Source organism: Pteropus medius, unplaced genomic scaffold (assembly GCF_902729225.1).
Source record: "Pteropus medius unplaced genomic scaffold, Ma_sr-lr_union100, whole genome shotgun sequence".
Classification (NCBI taxonomy): Eukaryota; Metazoa; Chordata; class Mammalia; order Chiroptera; family Pteropodidae; genus Pteropus; species Pteropus medius.
In genome coordinates this window covers 29,568,300-29,582,404 of record NW_024344378.1, presented here as the reverse complement: position 1 = coordinate 29,582,404, position 14,105 = coordinate 29,568,300, and the positions used below count along the sequence as shown (strand labels likewise).

At 36.2% G+C, this 14,105-nt stretch overlaps 1 protein-coding gene and 1 pseudogene across 2 annotated transcripts in view; both read left to right on the top strand.

Annotated features, from left to right (window-relative positions):
* PAPSS2 (3'-phosphoadenosine 5'-phosphosulfate synthase 2) overlaps nt 1–14,105 on the top strand; it is a 63,817-nt gene that overhangs the window by 4,273 nt on the left and 45,439 nt on the right. The window lies entirely within an intron of this gene.
* Nucleotides 9,018–9,136, top strand: LOC120609916 (uncharacterized; annotated as a pseudogene).

Sequence of the window (14,105 nt, the reverse complement as noted above, 5' to 3'; positions counted from 1 at the left end):
CTTTTTTTTTTTTTTCTTTTTTCCCCCCCCAGAGGATTTGCTTTTGTTTCTGCCAGGTGCCTGGCGGCATTACTAGTCTGGGACCATTTTAACCTAAATTTACCATTCAAGTTTTTTAGACCACCCAGGTGATGTAAAGAGTTGGAATTTTGCACATGAGGGCCAGCTTGTGAATACAACTTATTAGAGACCCCACCCCCAAGTCACTCAGAGTGGGAGGGTGGTTTATTCTGGTTCATACTTATTTGTAGGGTGTGACTCTTAGGAGCCTCAGCTTAATGCAAGAAAAGCCTTTATTATTCTCTCCACTTGGGTGGGTTCTCGGCTCCGATTTGTTTCTTCTCCCCTGTGAGGCTGTCAAAATCAGTTCACATCTGCCCCTATCAGAATAAAAGCTTCCATGGTTTGTTTACCTCTCAGGCTCCTGCTTTCCTGCAGATTTTGGCCTGGCAGTTTCTTACTGTCTTGTCAGATATTTGGTGTTTTTAATGAGATTCTTTTATACTATAATCAGCATTTTTAAAATTTGTTTTCATAGAAAGGTTGGTGTGTATAACCTAGACCATCACTGCTGGAAACAAAAATCTCTGCCCCTTCTTGATTACTATGTACCATTAACTTTTCATATACGTATATCATTCTTATAAAGGAAGCACTTTATGAACGAGTGAACATAAGTCAGATTGCTAGTCGGAAATATTTCATTTAATCATTTTCCCTACAAAGTCCCAAGGCCTGGGGTGGCAGGTGCTGACCTTGTCTTGGTGGCCTCAGCCTGTGTGTCTTCCTTAGTGTTGGTCCAGTACAAGTGCATTCCTGTCTGAAAGTCTCCTTCAGTTTCAACACCTCTCCTTGCTTCTTCCACGCTCTCCTCGCGGACTCCGAGGTCACTGCATTGCTGCAGGACAACTCTGGGGGGAAACTCGGTGAGCCTTGACACTTCCTCCATACTCTCAGCGTGCTGCTGTCTGCTGTGACCACGCTGGGAATTTGAGGGGCTCTGAGGGATGCTGGATACTATCCATACTTCCTTTCCTCTGGGGTCTGTCTGAGATCAGAATCACACCCAGTGTCCTCTGCTTTCAGAGCCCCCAAAGCTATTTGGCCCCCAAGCTCAACATCAAGTGCAAGAACATTCCCTTTCTGAGACTCACACTGGTGTCTAAGCTTCCTTTGCTTCTCTTCTAATAAAGATTAAGTAAAGCTTTTCAGGAAGGTTAGCTGGCTGATCATAAACATGGGATTTTTTAAAAATTTGATCTTTATTTTCTTTTTTCTTGCCTTTTAGATCACCAAATAATTATTTTTAATTTTGAATAAACTTGCCCACGAGATGGAAATATTTTTTCTCTCTGCAAAAGAGCTACTATATTAAAACTTGAAATATAACTTGCCTCTCATAACACATGGTGTATAAGATGACTTCCATCAGTTGGCTGGTGTGACTTTCTTTAAAATCTTATCAGCAACTCTTTCTGCATTTCGAATTTACTGCTGAAGTTGATTTTGCTGTAACTGGTACTGTGGAAACATGACTATAACATAAACATGACAAGCTCAATCTGTTGCATACAAAATATTAACTTCCATCAATAAAAGTTTATATAGCCTGTGATCCCATTATAAAGTTTTTCTCAAACAGTTACATAAATATTATCAAAAGCTACATCATTAAAGATGATCATTTCTAAGCTAGTTTAATATTTGCTTAAAATATCTAGTTAATATCTGCTTTACATGTTATTGAAGAAATATTGACTTTTAGTTGCTAAACCTCTATATCCAGTCTAATAACTACAATTACATTTTTGTCTTTTTAATTTATGCCCGGTGTGTGCTTTAAAAATCATTTGTAGAGTTTACTTCTAGCAAAATCGGCAACCAAAGACATTGATAATGATTTTTGTTTTCATATTTGTCTACTGCTAAAATCCTGAATTAACTTTTGTCTTCCGCCAGTGGTCTCATCATGTATTATTTTGTTGTCCTTTTTATTTTGTTATATCTAAAATCCTTTCCTTTTTTAGTTTCTGTCAGATCTCACCTGTGTATTTGTTCACTTCGTTTACTCAACACATATTTATTGAGTGACCCATCCAGGAACTGTGCTTGCCATAATTAACAATAGGTATTAAAGCCTTATATCCTTTAATTATAGTTTTTTAGTTTATTCAGACTCTGTCTTTAAGTCTACTCTAAACATAGCATTTAGACTTTTTCTAATTGCAACACCCCATGCAACGACCTTGATATTCTTTCACCGTTCTGCCCAGTCAGTCAACAATGGGCTGAAAGCAATAAAATTCTCGATTGATTTCTCATGTGTTTAAAAAATTATTTTCCTACTAAGCTAAAATTTTATGTTATTTACTTTTTATTCAGGCTGTTCCCACTTTAAAAATGTATTTTTTTAAAAAAGAAGTCTATTATTTTACTTCTAGAAGGAAAATTAAGAGCTCACCTTCAAGCCCTTTATATTACAGTTGATACACAGTGTTTAAGGGCTTTCTTAAAGCTCACGGCTATCTTTCCGGCCGGCTAGTTACCGATACTACCATTAAGCTGGAAATCTGGTCACCTAACTACATCCCTACCCCTTTTCTCTTTATCACATGCCCTTTGAAAGAGGCTCTACCCATTTTCTACTGCAGCTCTGTTTCTTCTTTTATGTACTGGGAAATATTTTCCATATACAAAAACGAAAAACAAAAGAATACTTCCAAGTTGGTTATCAGCGAGTCACAATTACATCCTGATTTAGCTTTAGCATTTTGTTTTGACATTCTGAAGATAGAAAATACAGACCAAAGAAGAGTGTTTGAAAATGTAACTTTACCATTTTGAAATATTTTAGATTGGCCAGGCTGTTTCTCTTTTGAATTTAACCCCTGCCCGCAACCTCACGCGCTCTTCCTTAAGCCTTCTTAAATGGTTTAATTATTTTATCAAAAAAGATTCCAATGATTACAGAGTGTGCAATACAGATAAAGCTATATTAGATGAAAGTTAGACCAAGTTCAGTTACACACTAAAGACTCTCAGTTCTTGCTGTAGGTCTCAGAATTTCCAGTTTTATTGCTAAATCCATCTATTTCCATCGTTTTTAAGTTCATGAAGTATCATAAAGTCAATTACAATAACTATGGTCCCTCCAGATAAATCTACCTAAATTACTGAGTCCCAATGGAGAGTTTTTTCTTAAATCATATGGTTAACTATGGTTGTTGGGCCATTGGGTCACTAATACAAAGTTTTGAGTAGTTAATAAAAAATAAAAGAAGAAATTTTTTGCATTCTTTCATTGTGTTTAAGGTAGCCCTAGGATCGCGAAGAGATCTGATAAAACCTAGGCATTAATATTCCAACTGTGGAATTTGCATATTTATCAGAGGTTTCGATTTTTTAGAGTATGTTTTGTTAGAAAATTCCTGCTTTGCTATGATTTGTTTACTGCCAACACTTAGCACATATGAGGCGTTTCTTCCGTATTAACTCATTGAATCCTCACCGTCTCCTGAAGCAAGTTTGTGAACAAATAGTCAGAAGGGAACTCATTTAGCTGAAATAAGTCTTTAGAGAGTTACCCACAGGAGAAGCTAAAATCTTATCAACGCCTCTGTGGTTAATAAGTTGTTTATTTCATAGAGGGAATGAGACTTAATGCCAAGTAGCAAACACAGCTGGATTAGGTAACTAGTAATGCATTATTGCTTCATTTATAAAATATTTTGGCAGCTTCCTTCTGCTAATATATCTCAAGATAATAATAATGAATTCTATTTAGAGACATTCCCCAGCACTTTTTTTTAAAAGAGTAAATGGCACACAGTAGCAAATGCCTGCTATCCTCACCATCACACACATTTCTTTCCTTATGTTGACATAAGTGAATGACTGGAAAATAAATTTTCTTTGTTCTCATATTCAGCAAGTGTGGGTAATAGTTTTTATCGCTTAGCTTTACCACTATGTCAGTATTCAGCAACGTGAACGGAATGATTTGTTTCCACTAAAGTTGCTAATAATGAGTCAAGTTTTAATTGTGATCTGTAGATGATGAAAGGAATCCAGGCCATCAATGTATTTTTCACACAATAAAAATTTGACCCAACTGGAGGTCAAGGCTTAACGGTATTGGTAACCAGATAACGCTTCCATTTCATTGGGGACCAATGAGGAGTGCCTAGAAATTGTGAGATTGTAAAAGGCACCCTCCATGATGTCTGGGGAGTTGGCTCATTCTACCATTATAGATCAGGAAGTCTAAGTTTTTAGCAATCCCGGGCCAAGCCTCAGAGTTAAGCACCTGGAAGGCCTGAATTCCTGTTCTGAGGAGACCATTGTGTGAGAGGCCAGAGCCTCACATGAAGAATAGCAGCATTGGCTGGGTATAATTGGAGGGTAGGAGATTGAAGTCCTTTCCTGGAGAAGGGTTGCGTTATTTTAATGAAGAGAGTAGTGGTGACAGTATGTCAATTAAATCACAGAATCTATGTCTTCACAGTGCAAGACACCTCGGATACAAAATAATGTCAAAAGGATGTGTAGTCTCTGCATAGTTATCAACTTTTATTGAATGGAAAAATCTAGGTCATCATAAATATCTGGTTTCTTCTAGTTTTTCCTTCATGTTGAGGCTGTTACTTAATAGCCTTTTAAACATCAAACTGTGATATTAATTCTTGACGACATTATAAGTCTCTCTCAGGGTTCAGGATCCAACTGGGTTTCCTAAATAAGGGAAAAGATCAAACATTTATTCAGGGACTTTTCTTAGAGTGTCTAACCTCATCCTCACAATAACTTATGAAGTAGTTTATGTTCTTATCCCCCATTTTATAGTTGAGAACCATAAGGCTTATCAAGGTTAAATAACTCACCTTAGAATGCACAACTGTAAGTAGCAGAGCTGAAAGTGACCCCCTCCTAAGTATGAGTGCCATGTTTCCTATCATTCTTTTTTTCCTTTCATTTATATAACGGATATAATTGGTACTAAAACTGTCAGAATGAAGATTATTCTGATCATTTAAATATACATTTTAATTTTATCATTGTGGATGCAGATTAATGCAGTGAAGAATCTAAAAAGATGATGTGGTTGCTTTGAAAGTAATTTTCCTCAGGAGCTTTTTGGAATGTTGTATAATCTTTAGAAGATGTGGATTTTAGCAAATGCCGTTAAAAGGCAATAAATGTTAGTTTGGTTGAGGCTCTGTCACTAGTTTTAGGAGCAGTAGTGTTTGGAATAGAACCCAACATTTCACCTTAATAATACAAAGCTTCAGTGTTCTCGTGGGTGAACGCATACACTCAAAAATAAGTGTCCTTGGAAATAATTGCAGTGACTTACATGTAACTCTAGACCTTGCCTTGTTCATTATGCGAGCACTGCACAGTCGAGCATTCATGAGTTACAAATTCGCAAGGCCCCACAAGCTATGGGCCTGTTCTCTGGGTGTACAGAGGTTTCACTGGCACTTCACAGCTCAGCACAGAATTTTAATCTTCCATGGTTCAAGGAGCCTCTGTCATATATGCAGCCTTTTTACTAGAACCAATTGCAAAAGTCTAAGAAGATACACAGAGGTAGCAAACACAGCCTAGGTTGGACCACTTACAGGACTAGCGTTCAGAAAGGCTGCTAAGACCTGGGTTGAACACTAGAATTGTGTGGTTTAGAGCATCTTCTGAACGTAGTTACACATTTCTAGGAGACACGATTTGATGTGTGCTGAGTTTTCTTGAGGGTAATTGCTACCTCCCTGAATTACAGTGAGGTTCCTCTGGGTATGCATAGTACCTTTCTTTCATCATGTTCATCAAAGCTTATTTCTAAATTCTTATTAATTTTCCTAGCAGCTCTTCAGAATGAGTAGTTATAAGTATTACAAACCATAGATGAGAACAATAAAAAAAAAGAGATGAGGTAAATTTTCTAGGACCTCCTGAGCCGATATAATAATAGAGGCAACCCAAGTTTGCCAATTTCAGTGGCCCAGTGCTTCATTTTGTCTCAGAACAGATAAGCTCAGGGTCATCTGAATGATATTGGGAATGAAGGGTTTCTTATTGGGATTGTACCAAGTTAATTGTGTGCTGTGAAACATGGTATGACCTCATTTGCATTGGGAGATCTAGTGCTGTAAATGCTACAACACATAAATTAAGTGATTCAGCCAATTATATATATTTTTGTATGTTTCTAACAAACCAATACATGATCTCTGAAATAGAAAAGCTGTACATTCAAATTTTTCTACCCTTGTTTTGTGAGCATATATTTATTTTAATAAGGATACTGGGAACTAAACTACTTTGCTGCTACTTTATCTTGGATTACTTTCTTACTCCCATGGAACATAAAAATTCTGAAGCCATGTCTGTCTTTGTGATCTCATCCTGTTTGGTTTGTGTATAGTTGCATATAAAATGTAAAAATAGTAATTACCTTAAAAAGTTGATGTAGACAGAAACTTGAGGAAAGAGAAAGATATAAGAATCAAGGAGATATCTGGGGGCAACTTGATCCTATAGACCAGGGATTAGTAAATTATGTCCTTTTGGCCCAATCCAACCCCTGCCTGTTTTAGCATGGCCTGCAAGCTAAAAATAGTTTTTACATTTTTTAAATGGTTGGGTAAAAAAAAAAAAAAATCAAAGGAAGAACCGTATTTCAGAACTTGTGAAAAGTATATGAAATTCAAATTTTATCATCTGTAAGTAAAGCTTATTGGAACACAGCGATGGCCATGTATTTACACATTGTCCGTGGCTGATTGCATAGCAGACAGCAGAGATGAGTATTTATAATAGACCTTATGGCCTGTAAAACTGAAAATATTTACTACTATCTGACCCTTTAAGAAAAGTTTGCCACCTCCTGCTTGACAGTGGGGGCCAGTGTTCAGTTCTGACTTACTTAGGTCAATGACCTGTCAGCATGTCACTCAAATTTGCATTCGGAGCACCAAGTACCTAATTTTATTTCAGGAGCCCCCATTAAATTGTGTTCGGTGTATTGCCACTGTTTTGTTTTTTAAAAACACACACAAAGAAAGTTCTATGGAAGCGTTGTATCTTCTGTATTATTGAGGTTACTGTTCATTAATTACAACACATGATATTCTCTTTATGACAATCTATGGGAGAAATTTCTATCTGGTCCTAGAACCAAAAGGGTTATACTTTTCTGAGTTTTGTTTTTGTTTTTTTTTTGTTTATTTGGTGTAATCCTTTGGAAACTGAATTCTGACAGTTTGTTTTCTTTTTCAAGATGCCTGCCAGAAAGCTCAGAAGCAAATTTGAGGCTCACTTTCCATTTATTGTACCAGCTTCGTGCTTGGTGCCATTTCATTTTATGCCCCTATTTTATTTTTCTCATCCACTTCTAATTTATGAGCTTTTTCTATACTTGTGTCTCGTAAGATGCTGTGCATTTTTCAGGAACTACGCAGAACATTAAAAAGTATATTATATTAAAAATAAGATATATTTCGATTTTAGTTCTAGAAATTCACAAATTCCTCATGGCCTCACCTCAGAGATCCCTTAGTCTTTTCCTGATGATTTTGTGACTGTCCTGGCATCTGTGCCCACAGGGCATGAAATGTTCATTGACTGCTTTGTCCAATATTCTATCTTTCCTGGAGGCTTGTAAACAAATGTTTTCATGATGAATAAAGACGTAGATCAGAGTTTCTTCATCTAGATTCCAGAGAACTCAGTAGAGTTGTGAATATGGGTGGGGAAAATATTTTTTATATTTTCTTTCATGATGAACGTAAACAACAACGCACAGTACTATTAGCAGTAGTTGTGATTAAGCTATCAATAGAAATCATAGATATTTCATATCGCTTTTTGTTGTTGCTGATGTCACAAAAATATTTGTATTCTTTATTACTCCAAACTTAAGATAGTTATTATAGCTGTCTATCTAAACAGCTAGATCTTGTTATTTAATATATTAATAAAGGAGCATATTTATTACTGCGCTGTAATTTTTAGAAACCATTTTGATATCTATAATTTGGTTGTTTTCATTTGTAGTCCTTTGTGTTTTATTTTATGCATTTAAAAACATTTTTCTGAGAAGGGATCCACAGGCTATCAAAGGGATTCTGAATCAAAAAAGGATACAAAACCTCTGTATGTGCATACAGCCTTGCATGAACACACACCATTTTATATGCAGTTTCAGAGGGTTCACTGACTAACCCCTCCCCACAAGGCCCATGTCCAATATCTGTAATTTAAGAACTCATGCTCTGTCAACTAAAATTCAAGATAGATCACACGAGGGAGAGTTTTCGTTTTATTTTTTAAGGCCCCACTCAAATGAATCACTTACAGGAATTGACCTACGATGTTTTCTGGTCGTACTATTGGTTCTAGCTGTCATGACTTAATATGTATCTCTTTATTCCATAACACGAGGAATGTATATGTCCTCATAAAATAACTCATTTGGCTTTTACCATATTAACTCTTGATATTTTTAAGCGAGAAGTTAAAAACTTACTGCTTTTACACGCTTTGATTTGCAATTTGTACGAAAAAGAGATTTGCTCCTTTGAATTTTCAGAGCTTGACACGTATGTATTTCATAAGTTTGGAGTTGGATAAAAAATACAAATGCCACCACAGATTAATTACATGACACTTTTCTGTGCCATACCTGGTTTTGTTGTTTTTACTAATCAAGTATATTTATTGTTCATGTATAGGAAAGCCAAGTTTCATTTGAGAATAGCATTCTCTGCTAGTATCTGTGTTGTAAGTACATAGCTACGATTTTCTTTATACCTCTTTGGGTTTTATGCTCTCTTAGTCCATACATTACACTGGTTCTGAATACTTTCTCTTAATTTACCAAGATCTGAGTGGGACCTTAGAGATTATCTAGTCCAGTTTTTCTCAACAATGCTAAATTTCACAAACTATTGATACCTAATCTCCTTTCCCAGGGAATTTGATTGAACTGGTCTGTATTGGATTCTTTAAAAGTCGGCTAGGTCTACGGCTATGCCACACTGAACATGCCCGATCTCATCTGATCTCAGAAGCTAAGCAGGGTCGGGGCTGGTTAGTACTTGGATGGGAGACTACCTAGGAATACCAGGTGCTGTAGGCATTAAAAAAATATAACAAATTAAAGAAAGAAAGAAAGAAAGAAAAAGTCGGCTAGGAGGTTCCTCATTTCAACTTGGCTTGAGAACCATGGCCTGGACTAATTCACTTCACCATACAAATGTGGAACATAGTGACATTGCCCAAGGCTGCCAGTTAGCTAGTAACAGATGAGTTATCTCTACTTCAGGATGCTATTTGCCTTTTTCCGTTTCTCCCTCCACCCCCCAAAAAAATGTTAGGCATTTACCAGCTAATACAGACTTCTATGATTGCTACGTTCCTCATGGAATATTTAAAATTAAATATTCCATCTGAAGTGTTTAAACGCTTGCCGTTCTTGTCCTGTTTTACCATTATCTAATGAGCAGAAGGCTTTCCGGAAAACCTTTGGGATCATTCTTTCTTACTCAACTGTTCTTGGCTACGGTCACTGTTTATTTCTGGAAATTTGCCCCGTCACCACATCATGATCAAGAGAGTGGCCCATTTTTATAAGTAGCTTGTTATTCTTGTTACTGTAAGTCTCCAGACCTCACTGTTGAATCTGGTATGTTCCAGAGGAACTAAATCTAAAAGGATTCCCTTGTCACATTTGATGGACTTGAGTACTAAAGACCCAAATTCGAAGAGCCCTCCAAAAATGGGCCTTTCTTTTCCTTTTAAGTCGTCAGGGTAATTCTAGCATTCCTTTCTTCTTCCTTCCTTCCTTCCTTCCTTCCTTCAGCCTTTTCCTTCATTCCTTCCCTTCCCTCCTTCCTTCCTCCCTCCCCCTCCTCCTCCTCCCTCCTCCATTCGTCCTTCCTTCCTTCTTTCCTTTCTTCCTTTCTTTCTTCTCTCTCTCTCTCTCTCTCTCTCTTTTCTTTCTTTCTCTCTTCTTTCTTCTAATTCCAGCATTCCTGAGGAAACTACAAGTACCTCATGAGCAGAAATGCTGTCCATTTATATATTTCATACCTATCCTCTAAAATTACTTAGAATGAATAAAATTAAGTTATAATTGTGCCTTTTCAACCCAAGCTAATAGATTTCTTGCTTTGGTTTATCTGATTATGGATATCAATTAACTTTATTTATCTCATTAGGTTTAAAAATTAATAATATGTTGTCTTATATAGGTCTTATCTTCACAGAGATTATTCAATCTAATTGCAGTAAAAAATAGAAAAAGCGGATATTTAATGCAGATATCTAGGCTTAAAAAGATTAAATGACTGAAGCTAATGACAATTTTAAAATTAACAGCAGGTTTCCCCATTTACAGTTTGTTTCTTTAGGACAACAGCTTTCTTTTACTTTCTTTTACCTTCTGTCTTATTTTGAAATGAATTTGGTTACAACTATTTTGACAACTATGTGACCATATATATTAAATTTAAAAGAAATTAACATTTTTAAATTTTCCTATAATTCTATACAACTCTCAGGATGGAAAATAAATTTTACCTACACCAAGTCAGGATACCTTGGAACCAAAAATGGCAAAAAGCAACTGGCTTGGTGTCTAGTAACCAGGATAGATACGAAAAGGAAATTCTTGCCAAGCCTGTCTTACCAGCCCTGTACAGAACCATCACAGAGAACTGTCGTGTGAATTGCCTTCTCAGGGAAGCTCTGTGTGCCACTTCTGAACTGTCTTCATTTTCATAGACAATATAGTTTTGAAATTTTGTAGAATAAAATCCTTTTATCAAGTTACCACTGGAGAACTAGTCACTATGTCTCTATAGGATAACAACATTATAAGGTTCATGTTATATGCATGCATGTGGTACTTTGAACCACTCTATATTTAAAGCAATACCTAGGTCTTTACATGCCAAAGGATGGAGATTAAAATATATATATATATATGATCACAGAGTTTAGAAAAACATCTTTTAAAAAACAAAACAACACTATGCTTAGCTTTATGGATAAATCTAAGTATTTGAATGCATATCTGAAGAATTGATTTTAAAAAGAAGTTTAATGGAGCAAAGATTTAAGATGTAAAAAATAAAACCATAAAACTACAAGAAGAAAACATGAATCTTTTATAATCTTAGAATTGGTTCTAAGTATGACACAAACTTAGATACCACACAAAAAAATACAGTTGAATATAAAAACATTTTTAAACCACATACCAAAATATATATATTTTTTAATTAAAACAATATCAGAAGATAACAACCTGGGGAAATTTTGTAACTTATAGAAGACTTAGGGCTGCTTTTCAAAATATATAGAGTTCCTACAAATCAATATTTTAAAAAAATGTGGGAAAGAAATATGAAATTCACAGAAAAAGAAATGCAAATAGCTCTTAAACATATGAAAAATGCTCAATCTCATTCATTATAAGAAATGCAAATTAAAAGTATGAAATTTATTTTTTCGTCCATCAAATTGGCATAGGTAAAACTTAAGCCAACATGGTGTGTTGGCAAGGGTATGAGAAAACAAACACTCTCTTACATTGCTAGAGGAGATTTGTATCTCCATAGAGATGTTTGGAAATATCAAAATTAAAATTAAAATAAACATATTCTTTGAGCTAGCAATTCAAATTCTAGAACTTTTTTCTACAGAGATCTTGCAAATGGGTAAGATGATGTATATGCAAGGATATTCTTGGAAGCATTTTATAACAAAGGGTTGGAAACAACCTAAAAATCAATAGGAGAATTAAGTACATACTCAGTACTATTTGTTATTATAATATATCCATGATAAGGACTAATTGACAACTGTTAAAAAAGAATGAGATATCCCCTAAATATACCAATATGAAAGTAACCCCACGTATTTTGATAGGTAAAAAAAAAAAAAAGACATATAAAACAGTATCTATAGCCTGGTAACATTTGGGAGAAAAAGAAAAAAGATACATATATTTATAAATGCATAGACTGTCTCTGGAAGGACACATGGTATACTAACAGTATCATTGCCTCTAGCAAAGAGAACCGAGTGGCTGGGCAGATTTACTTTTCAAAAATAGAAAACTTTATGTCTGTCTGACTGTCTCTCTGTCTGTGTCTGTCTGTCTGTCTATCTATCTATCTATCTATCTATCTATCTATCTATCTATCTACCTACCTACCTACCTACCTAATATATATAGTCAAGAAATGTGAAGTGGGATTTTTATCCCACTTGTAATCTAATAAATTAGCTTGCCATAGTTTTGCGGATGCTGGCAGAAGACATGAGCCGCCTAGGTCAGAGACAAAGGGCTTTCTTATTCATAGCACAGCAAGCAGTGAGAGTTTTAGCATTTGTGTTTGTTTGTTTGTTTCTCTTGCCCCCATCTCCCATGGGAATGACATGATGCATCTAGATGGATACCCACACAAGCAGTGAATTGCATTATAAGAGAGAAATTCTATGCTTAAGGAAGCTGAATCTTTTATAATGGGCAGTAGGAAGGCTGGCCTTTTGCTCTGGAGGGAGACGTTATCTCTATTATCCAATGCAGTATACAAACATCCTTGAAAGATAATCTAAAATAAATGGCAGTTAGCACCCCACTTGCAAGATGTGCAGAAACACAAGAGACACATGGAAAATTGTCTCTATTTATTTGTAAATACACACACAAACACTCATGCACGGACACACACGAAGTTTGAAGACTAATTGTAACCTTTGATACTTTGAGGCTTTTAGCTAAATTGGGTAGAGCATGAACTCATTGGTCAGATTATTAGGCCAGAGTCTGAAGTCACCTAACTCTGCCCAGATCAAAAGTCGTTATGGTCACAGGCTCTACTCTTATGCCTGGCTCACCATCTGCAAGGGCAAGTTATTTGATCAAGAGAGTCCCCAGCTGAGAGCAAGAACATGAATAAATGAGCACGACTCATTCTCCACTACTGTAGCTAACGACAGTAGCTGCTACCTTGGGCACTTGGAGTACTCTCAGATTTTAGAACTAGACTCATGTTACTTTAGCACTGGAGTGAACCTTACTTTATTTGGCTTCATTTAGCTCAGTTTCACACTGAAATCAATTTTAGGTCTGTACTTTACAAATGTGATTGAAATGGGCTGCGGTGGGGGCAGGGGAAGTGGTGTGGGATTCTTGGCTGTGGCACCTGGATAACAGAGTACCTCAGAAGCAAGCTTTCATTTGTCATTGGAACAGACTGGATTTCTGTCTTACATTTCAGGGTGGGCCGGAAGGCACTGTGGAGGGTCTGCAGAGGGGAATGAATTAGCATCCTGTTAGAAAGGTGCTGAGCCCCTCCCCAATCACTGTGAATGCCCTCCCTCTGTTTTTCTTTTTTTTCTTTTTTTTTTTTTTGCAGCAGTGGTCTATATTTTTAACTTTTTGATTAAAGTATAACATATAAATATAAAATTTTAAGTGTACCACCTAGTGAATTTTCATAAAGCGAACACACTTGTCTAACTAGCACCCAGATTGAGAAATAGATTACCACCTTAATCCCAGGAGCCCTTTCCAGTCACTCCCTCCCTCCCAAGATAAACATCACATTAGTTTTGCCTGATTTTGAACTTTATATAAAAATAGCATTGTATATTATACACTCTTCTTTTGCTCCAAGTTATATTTGTGGAGTTATCCATATTGTTTGTGTGTGGTTAGAATGTGTTTATTCTCATCACTGCATAGCACTGATTGTCAACCAGGGGCGATTTTGCCCCTCAGGGGACATTTGGTAATGTCTAGAGACATTTTCTGGTTGTCACAACTGGAGGTGGCAGGGAAGGGAAATTGCTGCTAACCATCCTACAATGCACAGGACAGTCCTCGCAACAAGGCCCAATATGTCAGCAGTGCCGAGGTTGGGGAACCCTGCTGTACAGTAGTATTCCACACATATTTCTTAGAGCCTTGACTTCGGCATTCATCAACATTACACAGCTCAGCCCTCGCTTTGAAATTATTCTTAAAGTCATGCTTATCACAGTTTCATCAAAATAAAGAAGCTGCCAAAAGAGATGTTTTCACATTTAGGATA